Raw genomic sequence first — 19,083 nt, 5'->3', positions numbered from 1 at the left:
TAGATGGGGGCGCAGCCCCTCCCCCTCCCCTATATATAGTGGGGGTTTTGGGGCTGCCATAGACATGAGTCTTCCTCTCTCTTTGGCGCAGCCCTACCCCTCTCCCTCCTCGTCTCTCGCAGTGCTTGGCGAAGCCCTGCTGGAGTGCCACGCTCCTCCATCACCACCATGCCGTTGTGCTGCTGCTGGACAGATTCTTCCCCAACCTCTCCCTCTCTCCTTGCTGGATCAAGGCGTGGGAGACGTCACCGGGCTGCACGTGTGTTGAACACGGAGGCGCCGTGGTTCGGCGCTTAGATCGGAATCAACCGCGATCTGAATCGCTACGAGTACGACTCCTTCATCCGCGTTCTTGCAACACTTCCGCTTAGCGATCTACAATGGTACGTAGATGCACTCCCCTTCCCCTCGGTGCTAGATTACTCCATAGATTGATCTTGGTGATGCGTAGAAAATTTTGAATTTCTGCTACATTCCCCAACAGTGGCATCATGAGCTAGGTCTATGCGTAGTTTCTATGCACGAGTAGAACACAAAGTAGTTGTGGGCGTCGATTTTGTCAATTTACTTGCCGTTACTAGTCTTATCTTGATTCGGCGGCATCGTGGGATGAAGCGGCCCGGACCGACCTTACACGTACACTTACGTGAGACAGGTTCCACCGACTGACATGCACTAGTTGCATAAGGTGGCTACCGGGTGTCTGTCTCTCCCACTTTAGTCAGATCGGATTCGATGAAAAGGGTCCTTATGAAGGGTAAATAGAAATTGGCATATCATGTTGTGGTTTTTGCGTAGGTAAGAAACGTTCTTGCTAGAATCCCATAGCAGCCACGTAAAACATGCAACAACAATTAGAGGACGTCTAACTTGTTTTTGCAGGGTATGCTATGTGATGTGATATGGCCAAAAGGATGTGATGAATGATATATGTGATGTATGAGATTGATCATGTTCTTGTAATAGGAATCACGACTTGCATGTCGATGAGTATGACAACCGGCAGGAGCCATAGGAGTTGTCTTAATTTATTGTATGACCTCGTGTCAATGAAAACGCCATGTAATTACTTTACTTTATTGCTAACCGTTAGCCATAGTAGTAGAAGTAATAGTTGGCGAGAAAACTTCATGAAGACACGATGATGGAGATCATGATGATGGAGATCATGGTGTCATGCCGGTGACGAAGGTGATCATGCCGCGCCTCGAAGATGGAGATCAAAGGCGCAAGATGATATTGGCCATATCACGTCACTTTATGATTTGCATGTGATGTTTGTCATGTTTACATCTTATTTGCTTAGAACGACGGTAGCACAAATTAGATGATCGCTCACTAAAATTTCAAGAGACGTGTTCCCCCTAACTATGCACCGTTGCGAAGGTTCGTTGTTTTGAAGCACCACGTGATGATCAGGTGTGATAGATTCTAACGTTCGAATACAACGGGTGTTGACGAGCCTAGCATGTACAGACATGGCCTCTACACATGCGAAACACTTAGGTTGACTTGACGAGCCTAGCGTGTACAGACATGGCCTCGGAACACAAGAGACCGAAAGGTCGAACATGAGTCGTATAGTAGATACAATCAACATGGAGATGTTCACCGATGATGACTAGTCCGTCTCACGCGATGATCGGACACGGCCTAGTTTGACTCGGATCATGTATCACTTAGATGACTAGAGGGATTTCTATCTGAGTGGGAGTTCATTAAATAATCAGATGAACTTAATTCATGAACATAGTCAAAAGGTCTTTGCAAATTATGTCATAGCTTACGCTTTAGTTTTACTATTTAAGATATGTTCCTAGAGAAAATTTAGTTGAAAGTTGATAGTAGCAATTATGCGGACTGGGTCCATAAACTGAGGATTGTCCTCATTGCTGCACAGAAGGCTTATGTCCTTAATGCACCGCTCGGTGTGCTGAACCTCAGCGTCGTCTGTAGATGTTGCGAAACATCTGGCATACACGTTTTGATGACTACGTGATAGTTCAGTGTGTAATGCTAACGGTTTAGAATTGTGGCACCAAAGACGTTTTGAAACGTCACAGAACATATGAGATGTTCCAAAGACTGAAATTGGGATTTCAGACTAGTGCCCACGTCAAGAGGTATGAGACCCCTGACAAGTTTCTTAAACCTGCAAACTAAGGGAGAAAAGCTCAATCGTTGAGCATGTGCTCAGATTGTCTGAGTACCACAATCGCTTGAATCGAGTGGGAGTTAATCTTCTAGGTGAGATAGTGATGGTTCTCCATAGTCACTGCCACCAAGCTATTAGAGCTTCGTGATGAACTATAACATATCAGGGATAGATATGATGATCCTTGAGCTATTCCCAATGTTTGACACCGCAAAAGTAGAAATCAAATAGGAGCATCAATTGTTGATGGTTAGTAAAACCACTAGTTTCAAGAAGGGCGAAGGCAAAAGGGATACTTCATGAAACAGCAAATCATTTGCTGCTCTAGTGAAGAATCCCAAGGTTGAACCCAAACCCGAGACTAAGTGCTTCTGTAATGAGGGGATCGGTCACTGAAGCAGAACTACCCTAGATACTTGGTAGATGAGAAGGCAGGCAAGGTCGACAGAAGTATACTGGATATACATTATATGAATGTGTACTTTACTAGTACTCCTAGCAGCACCAGGGTATTAGATACCGGTTCGGTTGCTAAGTGTTAGTAACTCGAAATAAAACCTGCGGAATAAACGGAGACTAGCTAAAGGTGAGATGACGATATGTGTTGGAAGTGTTTCCAAGGTTGATGTGATCAAGCATCGCATGCTCCCTCTACCATCGAGATTGGTGTTAAACCTAAATAATTGTTATTTGGTGTTTGCGTTGAGCATAAACATGATTGGATTATGTTTATCGCAATACGGTTATTCATTTAAGGAGAATAATGGTTACTCTGTTTATTTGAATAATACCTTCAATGGTCTTGCACCTAAAATGAATCTCGATCGCAGTGATACACATGTTCATGCCAAAAAGATATAAAATAGTGATGATAGTACCACATACTTGTGGCACTGCCATTTGAGTCATATTGGTATAGAACGCATGAAGAAGCTCCATGTAGATGGATCTTTGGACTCACTCGTTTTTGAAAAGATTGAGACATGCGAACCATGTCTATTGGTATATATGCATGAAGAAACTCCATGCAGATGGATCGTTTGGACTCACTTGTTTTTGAATCACTTGAGACATGCAAATCATACCACATGGGCAAGATGACTGAAAGGCCTCGTTTTCAGTAAGATGGAACAAGAGAGCAACTTGTTGGAAGTAATACATTTGATGTGTGCAGTCCAATGAGTGCTGAGGCACGCAGTGGATATCGATATGTTCTTACTTCACAGATGATTTGAGTAGATGCTGAGAATATTTACTTGATGAAACACAAGTCTGAATTATTGAAAGGTTCAAGTAATTTCAGAGTGAAGTTGAAGATCATCGTGACAAGAGGATAAAATGTCTATGATATGATCATAGAGATATCTGAGTTACGAGTTTGGCACACAATTAAGGCATTGTGGAAAGTGTTTCACAATTAATACCGCCTGGAACACCACAGTGTGATGGTGTGTCCGAACATCATAACTGCACCCTATTGGATATGGTGCATACCATGATGTCTCTTATCGAATTACCACTATCGTTTATGGGTTAGGCATTAGAGACAACCGCATTCACTTTAAATAGGGCACCACGCAATTCCGTTGAGACGACACCGTTTAGAGAAACCTAAGTTGTCGTTTCTTAAAAGTTTGGGGCTGCGATGCTTATGTGAAAAAGTTTCAGGCTGATAAGCTCGAACCCAAAGAGGATAAATGCGTCTTCATAGAATACCCAAAACAGTTGGGTATACCTCCTATTTCAGATCTGGAAGCAAAATTAATTGCTTCTAGAAACGGGTCCTTTCTCGAGAAAAAGTTTCTCTCGAAAGAATTTAGTGGGAGGATGGTGGAGACTTGATGAGGTTATTGAACCATAACTTCAACTAGTGTGTAGTAGGGCACAGGAAGTTTTTCCTGTGGCACCTACATCAATTGAAGTGGAAGCTTATGATAGTGATCATGAAACTTCGGATCAAGTCACTACCAAACCTCGTAGGTCGATAAGGATGCGTACTACTTTAGAGTGGTACGTAATCCTGTCTTGGAAGTCATGTTGCTAGACAACAATGAACCTACGAGCTATGGAGAAGCGATGGTGGGCCAGGATTCCGACGAATGGCTCGAGGCCATGAAATCCGAGAGAGGATCCATGTATAAAAGCAAAGTATAGACTTTGGAAGAAATACTTGATGGTCGTAAGGCTGTTGGGTGCAGATGGATTTTAAAAGGAAGACAGACAATGATGGTAAGTGTCACCATTAAGAAAGCTCGGCTTGTCGTTAAGATGTTTTCCGACAAGTTCAAGGAGTTGACTACAATGAGACTTTCTCACTCGTAGCGATGCTAAGAGTCTGTTGGAATTATATTAGCAGTTACTGCATTATTTATGAAATCTTGCAGATAGGATGTCAAAACATTGTTTCCTCGACGATTTTCTTGAGGAAAGGTTATATGTGATACAACCAGAAGGTTTTGTCAATCCTGAAAGATGCTAACAAGTATGCAAAGCTCCAGCAATCCTTCTAAGGACTGGAGTAAGCATCTCGGAGTTGGAATGTACGCTTTGATGAGATGATCAAAGATTTTGGGTTTATACAAAGTTTATGAGAAACATGTATTTCCAAAGAAGTGAGTGGGAGGACTATAGAATTTTTGATGAGTATATGTTGTTAACATATTGTTGATCAGAAATGATGTAGAATTTCTGGAAAGCATACAGGGTTATTTGAAAAGTGTTTTTTAATGGAAAACCTGGATTAAGCTACTTGAACATTGAGCATCAAGATCTATAAGGATAGATCAAAAACGCTTAATAGTACTTTCAAATGAATACATACCGTGACAAGTTTTTGAAGGAGTTCAAAATAGATCAGCAAAGAAGGAGTTCTTGGCTGTGTTACAAGGTGTGAGTATTGAGTAAGACTCAAGACATGACCACAGCAGAAGAGAGAGAAAGGACGAAGGTCGTCCCCTATGCTTTAGACGTAGGCTCTACAGTATGCTATGCTGTATACCGCACATGAAGTGTGGCTTGCCATGAGTTAGTCAAGGGGTACAATAGTGATCCGGGAATGGATCACATGACAGCGGTCGAACTTATCCTTAGTATCTAGTGGACTAAGGAAATTTTCTCGATTATGGAGGTGTAAAAGGAGTTCGTCGTAAAGGGTTACGTCGATGCAAACTTTGACACTAATCCGGATGACTCTGAGTAGTAAACCGGATTCGTATAGTAGAGCAATTATTTGGAATAGCTCCAAGTAGCGCGTGGTAGCTGCATCTACAAGATGACATAGATATTCGTAAAGCACACACGGATCTGAAAGGTTCAGACCCGTTGACTAATAACCTCTCTCACAAGAGAGATATGAACAAACCCCATGGGTGTTGGATTCATTACAATCACATGGTGATGTGAACTAGATTATTGACTCTGGTAAACTCTTGGGTATTAATCACATGGCGATGTGAACTAGGTTATTGACTCTAGTGCAAGTGGGAGACTGTTAGAAATATGCCCTACAGGCAATAATAAATTGGTTATTATTATATTTCCTTGTTCACGATAATCGTTTATTATCCATGCTAAAATTATATTGATAGGAAACTCAGATACATGTGTGGATACATAGACAACACCATGTCCCTAGTAAGCCTCTAGTTGACTGGCTCGTTGATCAATAGATGGTTACGGTTTCCTGACCATGGACATTGGATGTCGTTGATAACGGGATCACATCATTAGGAGAATGATGTGATGGACAAGACCCAATCCTAAGCCTAGCACAAGATCGTGTAGTTCGTCTGCTAAAGCTTTTCTAATGTCAAGTATCATTTCCTTAGACCATGAGATTGTGCAACTCCCGGATACCGTAGGAATGCTTTGGGTGTACCAAACGTCACAACATAACTGGGTGGCTATAAAGGTGCACTACAGGTATCTCCGAAAGTGTCTGTTGGGTTGGCACGAATCGAGACTGGGATTTGTCACTCCGTGTAAACGGAGAGGTATCTCTGGGCCCACTCGGTACGACATCATCATAATGTGCACAATGTGACCAAGGAGTTGATCACGGGATGATGTGTTACGGAACGAGTAAAGAGACTTGCCGGTAACGACATTGAACAAGGTATCGGGATACCGACGATCGAATCTCGGGCAAGTACTATACCGGTAGACAAAGGGAATTGTATACGGGATTGATTGAATCCCCGACATCGTGGTTAACCCGATGAGATCATCATGGAACATCTGGGAGCCAACATGGGTATCCAGATCCCGCTGTTAGTTATTGGCCGGAGAACGTCTCAGTCATGTCTGCATGGTTCCCGAACCCGTAGGGTCTACACACTTAAGGTTCGATGACGCTAGGGTTATAAGGAATAGATATACGTGGTTACCGTATGTTGTTCGGAGTCCCGGATGAGATCCCGGACGTCACGAGGAGTTCCGGAATGGTCCGGAGGTAAAGATTTATATATGGGAAGTCCCGTTTTGGCCACCGGAAGAGTTTCGGGCGTCACCGGTAATGTACCGGGACCACCGGAGGGTTCCGGGGGTCCACCGGGAGGGGCCACCAACCCCGGAGGCCTGCGTGGGCCAAGTGTGGGAAGGGACCAGCCCCTAGGTGGGCTGGTGCGCCTCCCATAAGAGGCCCAAGGCGCAGGGAAGGGGGAAACCCTAGGCCCATATGGGCCTAAGGCCCACCTAGGGTGCGCCCCCCCTCTCTCCCCCTCTGGCCGCCCCCCTATATGCATCTAGGGCTGGCCGCATCCCTTGGGGGGAACCCTAGATGGGGGCGCAGCCCCTCCCCCTCCCCTATATATAGTGGGGGTTTTGGGGCTGCCATAGACATGAGTCTTCCTCTCTCTTTGGCGCAGCCCTACCCCTCTCCCTCCTCGTCTCTCGCAGTGCTTGGCGAAGCCCTGCTGGAGTGCCACGCTCCTCCATCACCACCATGCCGTTGTGCTGCTGCTGGACGGAGTCTTCCCCAACCTCTCCCTCTCTCCTTGCTGGATCAAGGCGTGGGAGACGTCACCGGGCTACATGTGTGTTGAACGCGGAGGCGCCGTGGTTCGGCGCTTAGATCGGAATCAACCGCGATCTGAATCGCTACGAGTACGACTCCTTCATCCGCGTTCTTGCAATGCTTCCGCTTAGCGATCTACAATGGTACGTAGATGCACTCCCCTTCCCCTTGCTGCTAGATTACTCCATAGATTGATCTTGGTGATGCGTAGAAAATTTTTAATTTCTGCTACGTTCCCCAACACATTAAGCTCGATTATGCCTCCGTCTATCACCCCCAAACAAACGGTCAAGTCGAACGAGCAAATAGTCTTATTATGAGCGGCATTAAACCCAGATTAGTGCGATCCTTGAAGGAATCAAATACGCACTGGGTTGAGGAGCTCGACTCCGTACTATGGGGGCTGCGGACCACGCCGAATCGCACTACCGGATACACACCTTTTTTACGGTGTACGGCGCAGAGGCGGTACTGCCCTGCGATATCATTCATGACTCACCTCAAGTGCGCATGTACGAAGAGAAAGAAGCTGAGCTTGATCGGCAGGACAGTTCGGACGCCCTAGAGGAGGAGCGTGACGTGGCAAAAGCCCGCTTCGCATTCTATCAGCAACAGGCTCGACGGTATCAAAGCATAGAAGTACGGGCCAAAACTTATAACGTTGGCGAACTCGTTCTACGCCTACCAGACAAGAAAAAGGACAAGCTCAAGCCGAAATGGGAAGGTCCCTTCGTTATTGACAAAGTTCTAACTGGTGGAGCGTACCGTCTGCGGGATGCATCGGATAATTGACTCGAGCCAAACCCATGGAACAGGGCCAGACTCCAAAGGTTCTACGCCTAGTGCCGGACTCTGTGTTCGTCTCCTTACCTTCGTCCCTTTTTATATATATATCTGCTATCTGTCTTTCTTTCTTTCTTTCTTCCCTTTTTCTTCACGGCCTTAAAAGGTTAAAATGTGTCTTGACTACACAATCTTGATGCGCCAGGCGTGCTCATTATACCTGGGGGCTTCTTATACAGAAGCTTAATATAATTATGTTCCGGGCTCTATGCCCCCTGCACATGTGTTACTTTTCCACATGTACCTTTTCTTTGCCATTATATGCATCGATATGACTTAAGTTTTGGCCAAGCTGGGTTGCCTGGCTCTTGTGTTTATTCCCTACGTTCCCGTTAATTCGGCTAGGGCATAAGGGGAGCACCTCTGCGATTGTTACTACCGGGTCATACGAATGTGTACCTCAGACTGGGTGAAGCCGAAAGCTAGCGTTCTTAAGGGAATATTCGGTCGATGAACAAAAGATGACTTTTACTTATTGCAATACATGCCCCCAGATGTTTATATCCTGCGTCTCTTTTCGCAGTTCGGACATGCACATTAATGCATGCGTACCCAGGGAAAGGAACCCTTAACGGAACTATTCTCCCTGGAAGATGTTTCTTACTATCCATGTAATATAACATAGCTAGTTGGGTACTTGTCTGTTCAAGCACTTATGACCCCTAAGCCTGGTTTCCACGCGTACCCTGGTTTTTACATAACTGAGAGGGTATGCGGATACACTCCGGACTGTCAGGTCCGGAGGTCGAAGCGAAAAGGTCCGCCATGACAAATGATTTATAATCCGGCTAGGGACAACATATGTCCTTTGAAGTACACAGTCACTTCGACTGACTAAATTCTTCTTCTATACCAACCAATAGGCTGTCTAGCCTACAATCCTGTTGGGAATACTTTGCAGCTAATTTTACCTGGTCATGCACCAAACTGACGGGGATCTCTTTCCCATCAGACCCCATAGGTCCGACCTCGGCCATGTGGTTCGGGTCAGCCTTGGTATATCGAGTCTTCACCATGGCCCAGGCTTCCCTTGCACCTTGTCGGCAGGCAGATATCTTCCATAATCGGAAGCGCCGCCGTGCTCCCTTGAGCATCTCTACGAGCTCCCCCATGCCTCCTGGCAGGGAGGCGGATGGCAACAAGGCCTAGGCAATGCCTTGCATCACCTGCCGAACTTGTTCGTGCAGTTGTGAGAGCTCTGGCAGAAGATCACCCGCAGACCCGGCCATCTCCTCTCCGGGACGACCCGTCAGCATACCTACAGATATAACTCTGTTAGCCGGTTTCTTCGCCGAACTCTATAAAAGTTCGTTCAAGCACTTACTAAAAATGCCGCGTCGAAGCTCCTTATTCTCCTTTACGGAGTCAGCTAGCTGGGCCCGAACATCTTTCAGTTCAACACCCAGCCGGGTATTGGCATCTTGGAGATTGTTTTTCTCCCGCCTAACCCGCGTAAGCACGCGCTCGCCAGCCTCTAGCTGTCGTTGAGCATGTTGCTCATCCCCTCGCACGACCTTCGGATTCACTCCGGGATCATCTGCAGAATCTATTGTTAGATTTGCATGGATGTCAAATACTAACTGGTATATGTCATTCTTTTCGATAGGAACAAGTGTTACCAAACGGGGCCTTCTTGGACTCCTTCATTGCGGCAACTGGGGCCCGTAGCTGGGCTTTGCACTCCTCCAGCTCTTGAGACAACTGGGTATTCTTTTCCGTAAGAACCTACGCAAATAATTATCCTTAAATCAGTTGTGCCAACTGTTTCAAGTCTCAGGGGCTACTGCTATACATAATTATCAGATTTTCTTACCCGTATATCCTTTACATACTGGTCCGTGGCTCTGGCAAGACCATTTTGAGCAGCTCGGATGTACGCGTCTCCTGAGTTGAAGGCGTCGAATGCCTCTTCAGAGAAACCAGGGTCGCGGAGTACGGCCCGGCGACGCCGGTGATTCATGGCACTCTCCACTTTGGAATGCGTAGCGGACAGCCTATCCGCATCTTCTGTAGGAGGAGCATCCGGTGCTTTCCCCACGTTAGCATCTACCTCTAAGTCCGGCTCTGGAGCCTGGCTGGTGGAGGCGTGGCCGGCAGGCTCTCCGGATACGGTCCGGCGAGCATTTTTCTGCTAGGAACCATGGATGTTATTATATTTTAAAGACGACAACCACGGAGTAGGGTTATTTTCCATACCTCTGCGATGGCGTCTCAGTCCTGACCGCCTTCCTTTTAAGCCTACCCGGCTTCGGTGCCCCTTGTTGGTGAGTCACCGCGGGTTCGGCATGGCGTCCCGAGGGCCTTCCCTGTAAGACACCATATGTGTGCGGTGGGTGAAGTGCCAAAAAAGGAATCCTTCTCGGAAGTTGGGACTCCGGTTTTACTTACATGCGATGCAGGGAGCAGTCTAGGATAATCGGCTATGATGGCCACCAAGGCACCGTCGCAGCTTAACTGATAGAATGTCCTGTCGATAAGCTCCACAAATATGTCCGGATCTTCTTCGTGTCCGGCGTCGAGGGCCCGGTCAGGGTCCTCTTGCTGTGGAGACGGGCTGTGGACCTCCCTCACACCTTTTCGCAGTTCCTGCTATGAAATAGCAAGGTAAATATTTATGACGAAGAATGCGGGAAGGTCTGGAGTAAAAAGTGGCAGCTCACCCAGTTTGGGGGGTTGTACATGGAGAATCCATCCCGTGGCTTAATGCAGATGAACTCCTCTTCCTCTCCTTTATATAAATCAGACAGTATTTTCACTAGAGCAGCGGCGGAGTCCGGACCTTTACGGCCGCAGCGGGTAGCATCGTCTTCTCCATTGAAGTGCCACATGGGTTGTCCCCGATATTGAAGTGGCTGCACCCCCCGCATTATACATATTGACATAACCTCAATTATTTTCAGTCCTGATTTGGCCAGCGTTTTTATCCGGCCCATCAGGTAAAGGACCTCTCTGTTATCTTCCTCCTGGGGGCTCCGAGGGCGCCAGCTGCAGCGTTTCTTCAAAGGGGCGTTATTAAACTCAGGAAGGCCCATCCGAATATGGTCCGGAAGGGGGACGTCCTCCATATAAAACCACTCCGAAGGCCAGTCTTCGGATGTCTTCTTCGGGGTACCGGACAGGTATCCGGTCCCGGCGATGCGCCATATTTTGGCTCCGCCCACTTGATATATTGACCCCTCCTGTGTACGGGGTACGAGGCAGAATAGCCTCTTCCATAGCTCGAAATGAGATTCGCAGCCCAGAAACAGCTCGCAAAAGGCGACGTAGCCAGCGATGTGTAATATGGAGGCGGGAGTAAAGTTATGCAGCTGGAGGCCTTAGAACTCCAGGAGCCCACGGAGGAACGGATGGATTGGAAATCTGAGTCCCCTTAATAAGTAAGGGACAAGGCATACCCGCTCCCCCATGGATGGGTTGGGAAAGTTCTCCGCTTGCTCCCCGCCATTGTAAGTGGCTAGTCCGGCTCGGACGGGGACCATATACGCAGGTGGGAGAAACCCTTGGATCTGTAACTCTACTAATTGGCTGTGGGGGACGGAACATTTCTCCCAATTGCCTGGCTTAGTGCTACGGGAGCGAGGGGAGGAGCGGCGATGGCCGGCCATGATGGGATGGACTTTTCCGGGCGCGCTCCGATGGATACTCACTGTGGGAGGATGGTGTGATCTGGATCTGAGGATCCCCGACTCTTTAAATAGACGATTTACTCACATGGTTAGGGTGGCAAATGTAAAAATCCCCGACTTCTCGCATTCGCTCGACACGTGGAAGATAACCATTATTAGGCGCAGAAGCCGAGGAGTGCAACATTCATGGGAAGCCGGACACTACTCGACAGGTACTCAGGATTTGGAGAAGAACCCGCCTTGCAATGCCGAAGACAATCTGCACGGCCGACTCATCGTCATTGAAGCCTCGTTCAGGGGCTACTGAGGGAGTCCTGGATTAGGGGGTCCTCGGACAGCAGACTATATACTTTGGCCGGACTGTTGGACTATGAATATACAAGATTGAAGACTTCGTCCCGTGTCTGGGTGGGACTCTCCTTTGCGTGGAAGGCAAGCTTTGGTAATTCGGATATGTATATCTCCTCCCCTGTAACCGAATCTGTGTAACCCTAGCCCCCTCCGGTGTCTATATAAACCGGAGGTTTAGTCCGTAGGACAACAACAATCATAATCATAGGCTAGCTTCTAGGGTTTAGCCTCTATGATCTTGTGGTAGATCAACTCTTGTAATACTCATATCATCAAGATCAATCAAGTAGGAAGTAGGGTATTACCTCCATCGAGAGGGCCCGAACCTGGGTAAACATTGTGTCCCCCGCCTCCTGTTACCATTAGCCTTAGACGCACAGTTCGGGACCCCCTACCCGAGATCCGCAGGTTTTGACACCGACAGCCGCAGCCTCCGCCACCCGCATGCGGTACTACCAGCGCTCGAGGCGGCCCTCGCGGGCAGAGCGGTATGAGTCGAGCAGCGCCTCCTGCTCTGCCCGCTCCGTGGCGATCTGCTCCTCCGCCTGCAGGTGCTCCTGGAGGAGATGGTGGTTGTAGGCGGCGTCGGCCTGCGCCTCCTGAAACTGCTCCTGATGCTTCTGCCTCACCGTGTCCATGTATTGGGCACGGGCCTCGCCGATGGTCATGGTGCAATGCACCGGCGAGGATGGCGCGGAGGAGGGGGTTGGCGCCTGATCGTCGACTACCATGTTATCCATTGGGACGTCGTTGTCCTCCGGCTGCCTGCCGGCCAGCCAGTCGGCAGCAATGGCTACCATCTCCTTGGGGTCCGTCGTCTGCCCGTCCTGAAAAGCGCTGGAGCGCGAGGAAGCCATGGTGGGCAGTAGTGGTGTGGACAGGAGAAACGGAACGAAGGCGGATGACTACGGCTATGGTCGACGCAGCAGTTTATATAGCAATGGTGGGCGGCGGAGGGACGGATGTATGGCGCCGGAGTAGCCGCCTCGGCAACCGTGTATCATTAATGTGGGCGGCAGACAGACGGACGGACGACACTTGAGTCGTTTGAAGGTGGAGCAATCGCCTACACCGGGAAGCGGGGGGCGCTGACCGTTTCGGGCGGAAAGGGCGTGCGGGCGAGGGAGGCGGTCTGGGTGGGCCACTGATACATCTCCAACGTATCTATAATTTATGAAGTATTCATGCTATTATATTATCCTTCTAGGATGTTTTATATGCATTTATATGCTATTTTATATGATTTTTGGGAGTAACCTATTAACCTAGAGCCCAGTGCCAGTTTCTGTTTTTCCTTGTTTTTGAGTATCGCAGAAAAGGAAAACCAAACGGAGTCCAATTGACCTGAAACTTGACGGAGATTATTTTTGGACTAGAAGAAGCCCACAGGGCATCGGAGATGGACCAAAAGAGTCCCGAGGCACCCACGAGGGTGGGGGCGCGCCCTACCCCCCTGGGCGCGCCCCCCTACCTCGTGGCCGCCTCGGAGACCCCCCCCTGACTTGTTCCCGATGCCAAAACCTCTTATATATACAGAAACCCCTAGAACATAACCTAGATCGGGAGTTCCGGCACCGCAAGCCTCTATAGCCACCGAAAACCAATTAGGACCCTGTTCCGGCACCCTGCCGGAGGGGGGATCCCTCACCGGTGGCCATCTTCACCATCCCGGCGCTCTCCATGACGAGGAGGGAGTAGTTCACCCTTGGGGCTGAGGGTATCTACCAGTAGCTATGTGTTTGATCTCTCTCTCTCTCTCATGTTCTTGAGATGGTACGATCTTGATGTATCGCGAGCTTTGCTATTATAGTTGGATCTTATGATGTTTCTCGCCCTCTACTCTCTTGTAATGGATTGAGTTTTCCCTTTGAAGTTATCTTATCGGATTGAGTCTTTAAGGATTTGAGAACAATTTATGTATGTCTTACATGTGCTTATCTGTGGTGACAATGGGATATTCACGTGATCTACTTGATGTATGTTTTGGTGATCAACTTGCGGGTTCCGTAACATTGTGAACTTATGCATAGGGGTTGGCACACGTTTTCGTCTTGACTCTCCAGTAGAAACTTTGGGGCACTCTTTGAAGTTCTTTGTGTTGATTTGAATAGATGAATCTGAGATTGTGTGATGCATATCGTATAATCATACCCACGGATACTTGAGGTGACATTGGAGTATCTAGGTGACATTAGGGTTTTGGTTGATATGTGTCTTAAGGTGTTATTCTAGTACGAACTCTATGATAGATCGAACGGAAAGAATAGCTTGATGTTATTTTACTACGGACTCTTGAATAGATCGATCAGAAAGGATAACTTTGAGGTGGTTTCGTACCCTACCATAATCTCTTCGTTTGTTCTCATCTATTAGTGACTTTGGAGTGACTCTTTGTTGCATGTTGAGGGATAGTTATATGATCCAATTATGTTATTATTGTTGAGAGAACTTGCACTAGTGAAAGTATGAACCCTAGGCCTTGTTTCCTAGCATTGCAATACCGTTTGTGCTCACTTTTATCAATAGTTACCTTGCTGTTTTTATATTTTCAATTACAAAAACTTATATCTACCATCCATATTGCACTTGTATCAACATCTCTTCGCCGAACTAGTGCACCTATACAATTTACCATTGTATTGGGTGTGTTGGGGACACAAGAGACTCTTTGTTATTTGGTTGTAGGGTTGCTTGAGAGAGACCATCTTCATCCTACGCCTCCCACAGATTGATAAACCTTAGGTCATCCACTTGAGCGAAATTTGCTACTGTCCTACAAACCTCTGCACTTGGAGGCCCAACAACGTCTACAAGAAGAAGGTTGCGTACTAGACATCAGCCACGGCAGTCAGACTTGTGCTTGGCAGCGGGTGGGTCCAGCAGCCGGACATGCTGGCTCGTCAGCGAGCTCGCCGAGCTGAGCATCGACAATCAGACGACGGACGTAGCTTCCGACTAGGAGTCGGGGCCACTTTCCAAGCCGGTTCATGCCGTGTTCACCATAGAGCAGGTGCGGCCGCACTTCGAAGCCCTGATGGAGGAAGAGCTACCAGCGCAGGAGGACATGTGCTGCAACCTCCGTCTCCTCAACGAGCACAGGTGAACAAGCGAACGACAATGCCGTCGCGGACATGTGGCCCTATGATCCTGGCTTCCCGAATGAGCAGCGGGCGCCATATCAGACCATCCGTAGGGCCCGCGAGACCCTCTCCGTCGTCCTTCGAGTTGTTGCGCTCGCCGTGGCGTCGCCGTCTCGCGTTGTCAACATGGTCAATGGACATGAGGAATGAGGAGATGACTTTACTTGGAGAGGATGACAGTGGGGACCCACCAGGGCCATAGCCGCACATACACAAGTGCCTCCTTATTATATACAACTATAATTTTTTTGCTTCCTCCTGGTTTCCTAACATCATGGTCCCACACCATTGTCAACCTATGTAGTCAATAAACAAGAGAATTGCACAAGGAGCGGCCGACAGCTGGGACCAAGCAGCTCGAGCGGTATTTGAGTTTTTGATGTGTGAGCACTGCAGAGTTTTTCTTGAGCGATGTTTTCGTTGTTGTTCAGAGGAGAGCAGGGTATTAACTGGGCGGGCTATGGCCCGTCTAGCCCAGGCCAGATATCCAACCCAGATATTAATTTTTTTCAAGCTGAAAATGGCTAGCCCAGCTATACTTTTTTTTGAGGAACACCCAGGCAAGGTCAACTTGTTATTCTCCACCCCGCTGGGCTGCAAATCTTTCCAACGAGGGATGCATTAGGCTTAACAAGAAAATGGGCTTTAAGAAATAATAAATGGGATGTAATTATAAAAACTGGGCAGTAACTATAAAAAATGCACCAAACACGTAATTAGTTTATAAATTTTTTTGGATTTTGAAAATTTTAACTTCATTAGTTGTTGTGCGCGCAATGTTTCGTTAGATTTTTACGGAATACAAATTTATATTGAAATTGTATTTAATTTGACTAGAAATTTTGGGATAAAAATATTTTGGATCCCATCAAAATGTGGGAAATTTTATTGAATTCTGTTTTGAACGGTTGGTTAAAATTATTAATCGTTGTCCTAGCTAGAAATGGGTTGTACTTTTAACAAACTATAAATGGGCTATAGTAAATTCCATTAGAATTCAAAAATGGGTTGTACGTTCTTACAAATCACAAATGGGCTATAAGTTCTCTGCCACACACTTATGGGCCTACTAAGTTGACACGTCCCCGAAAAAAAAGTAAGTTGACGCGTATGAAAGGCTTTGTCAACTTATAGTCAACACACGGTTCTAGCAGCAGTGGTCGTTGGATGTCCATCCAACGGATGTCGTGCTTCTTCTTCAATCTCGGATATTCTAGCTTCAGCCGCCCAAAAAATTGTTGGAAATATGCCCTAGAGGCAATAATAAAATGGTAATTATTATATTTCCTTGTTCATGATAATTGTCTATTGTTCATGCTATAATCGTAATACATGTGTGAATACATAGACCACAACATGTCCCTAGTGAGCCTCTAGTTGACTAGCTCGTTGATCAATAGATTGTTACGGTTTCCTGACCATGGACATTGGATGTCGTTGATAACGGGACCACATCATTAGGAGAATGATGTGATGGACAAGACCCAATCCTAAGCATAGCACAAGATCGTGTAGTTCATCTGCTAAAGCTTTTCTAATGTCAAGTATCATTTCCTTAGACCATGAGATTGTGCAACTCCCGGATATCGTAGGAATGCTTTGGGTGTGCCAAACGTCACAACGTAACTGGGTGGCTATAAAGGTACACTACGGGTATCCCCGAAAGTATCTCTTGGGTTGGAACGAATCAAGACTGGGATTTGTCACTCCGTATGACGGAGAGGTATCTCTGGGCCCACTCGGTAAGACATCATCATAATGAGCTCAATGTGACTAAGGGGTTGGTCACGGGATGATGTGTTACGGAACGAGTAAAGAGACTTGTCGTAACGAGATTGAACAAGGTATCGGTATACCGACGATCGAATCTCGGGCAAGTTCTATAACGGTAGACAAAGGGAATCGTATACGGGATTGATTGAATCCTTGACATCGTGGTTCATCCGATGAGATCATCGTGGAACATGTGGGAGCCAACATGCGTATCCAGATCCCGCTGTTGGTTATTGGCCGGAGAGATGTCTCGGTCATGTCTACATAGTTCTCGAAGTCGTAGGGTCTACGCACTTAAGGTTCGATGACGCAAGGGTTATAGGGAATAGATGTACGTGGTTACCGAATGTTGTTCGGAGTCCCGGATGAGATCCCGGACGTAACGAGGAGTTCCGAAATGGTCCGGAGGTAAAGATTTATATAGGGGAAGTACCGTTTTGGACAACGGAAGTGTTCTGGGCGTTATCGGTAACGTACCGGGACCACCGAAAGGGTTCGGGGGTCCACCGGGAGGGGCTACCAGCCCCGGAGGCCTGCGTGGGCCAAGTGTGGGAAGGAACCAGCCCCTAGGTGGGCTGGTGTGCCTCCCACAAGAGGCCCAAGGCGCAGGGAAGGGGAGAAAGGGGAAACCCTAGGCTCAGATGGGCCTAAGGCCCACCTAGGGTGTGCCCCCCTCTCTCCCCCTCTGGCCGCCCCCCTATATGCATCTAGGGCTGGCCGCCACCCCTAGGGGGGAACCCTAGATGGGGGCGCAGCCCCTCCCCTCCCCCTATATATGGTGGGGGTTTTGGGGCTGCCAGAGACACGAGTCTCCCTCTCTCTTGGCGCAGCCCTACCCCTCTCCCTCCTCGTCTATCGCAGTGCGTGGCGAAGCCCTGCTGGAGTGCCACGCTCCTCCATCACCACCATGCCGTTGTGCTGCTGCTGGACAGAGTCTTCCCCAACCTCTCCCTCTCTCCTTGCTGGATCAAGGCGCGGGAGACGTCACCGGGCTGCACGTGTGTTGAACGCGGAGGCACCGTTGTTCGGTGCTAAGATCGGAATCGGCCGCGATCTGAATCGCCTCGTGTACGACTCCACCGACCGCGTTCTTGCAACGCTTCCGCATCACGATCTTCAAAGGTATGAAGATGCACTCCCCTCTCGTTGCTAGTAAACTCCATAGACTGATCTTGGTGATGCGTAGAAAATTTTTAATTTCTGCAACGATCCCCTACAGTGGCATCATGAGCTAGGTCAATGCGTAGTTTCTATGCACGAGTAGAACACAAGTTGTTGTGGGCGTCGATTTTGTCAATTTACTTGCCTTTAATAGTCTTATCTTGATTCGGCAGCATCATGGGATGAAGCAGCCCGGACCGACCTTACACGTACGCTTACGTGAGAAAGGTTCCACCGACTGACATGCACTAGTTGCATAAGGTGGCTAGCGGGTGTCTGTCTCTCCCACTTTAGTCGGATCGGATTCGATGAAAAGGGTCCTTATGAAGGGTAAATAGAAATTGGCATATCACGTTGTGGTTTTGGCGTAGGTAAGAAACGTTCTTGCTAGAAACCTATAGCACCCACGTAAAAAAATTGCGACAACAATTAGAGGGCGTCTAACTTGTTCTTGCAGCATATGTCGTGTGATGTGATATGGCCAAAAGGATGTGATGAATGATATATGTGATGTATGAGATTGATCATGTTCTTGTAATAGGAATCACGACTTGCATGTCGATGAGTATGACAATCGGCAGGAGCCATAGGAGTTGTCTTAATTTATTTATGACCTGCGTGTCAACATAAACGTCATGTAATTACTTTACTTTATTGCTAAACCGTTAGCCATAGTAGTAGAAGTAATAGTTGGCGAGACAAATTTATGAAGACACGATGATGGAGATCATGGTGTCATGCCGGTGACGATGATGATCATGGCGCCCCGAAGATGAAGATCAAAAGGAGCAAAATGATATTGGCCATATCATGTCACTATTTGATTGCATGTGATGTTTATCATGTTTTACATCTTATTTGCTTGGAACGAGGGTAGCTTAAATAAGATGATCCCTCGCAATAATTTCAAGAAAGTGTTCCCCCTAACTATGCACCGTTGCAAAGGTTCGTTGTTTCGAAGCACCACATGATGATCGGGTGTGATAGATTCTAACGTTCAAATACAACGGGTGTAAGCCA

The sequence above is a fragment of the Triticum aestivum genome, chromosome 4D (assembly GCF_018294505.1).
Source record: "Triticum aestivum cultivar Chinese Spring chromosome 4D, IWGSC CS RefSeq v2.1, whole genome shotgun sequence".
Classification (NCBI taxonomy): domain Eukaryota; kingdom Viridiplantae; phylum Streptophyta; class Magnoliopsida; order Poales; family Poaceae; genus Triticum; species Triticum aestivum.
This window is presented reverse-complemented; position numbering follows the sequence as displayed.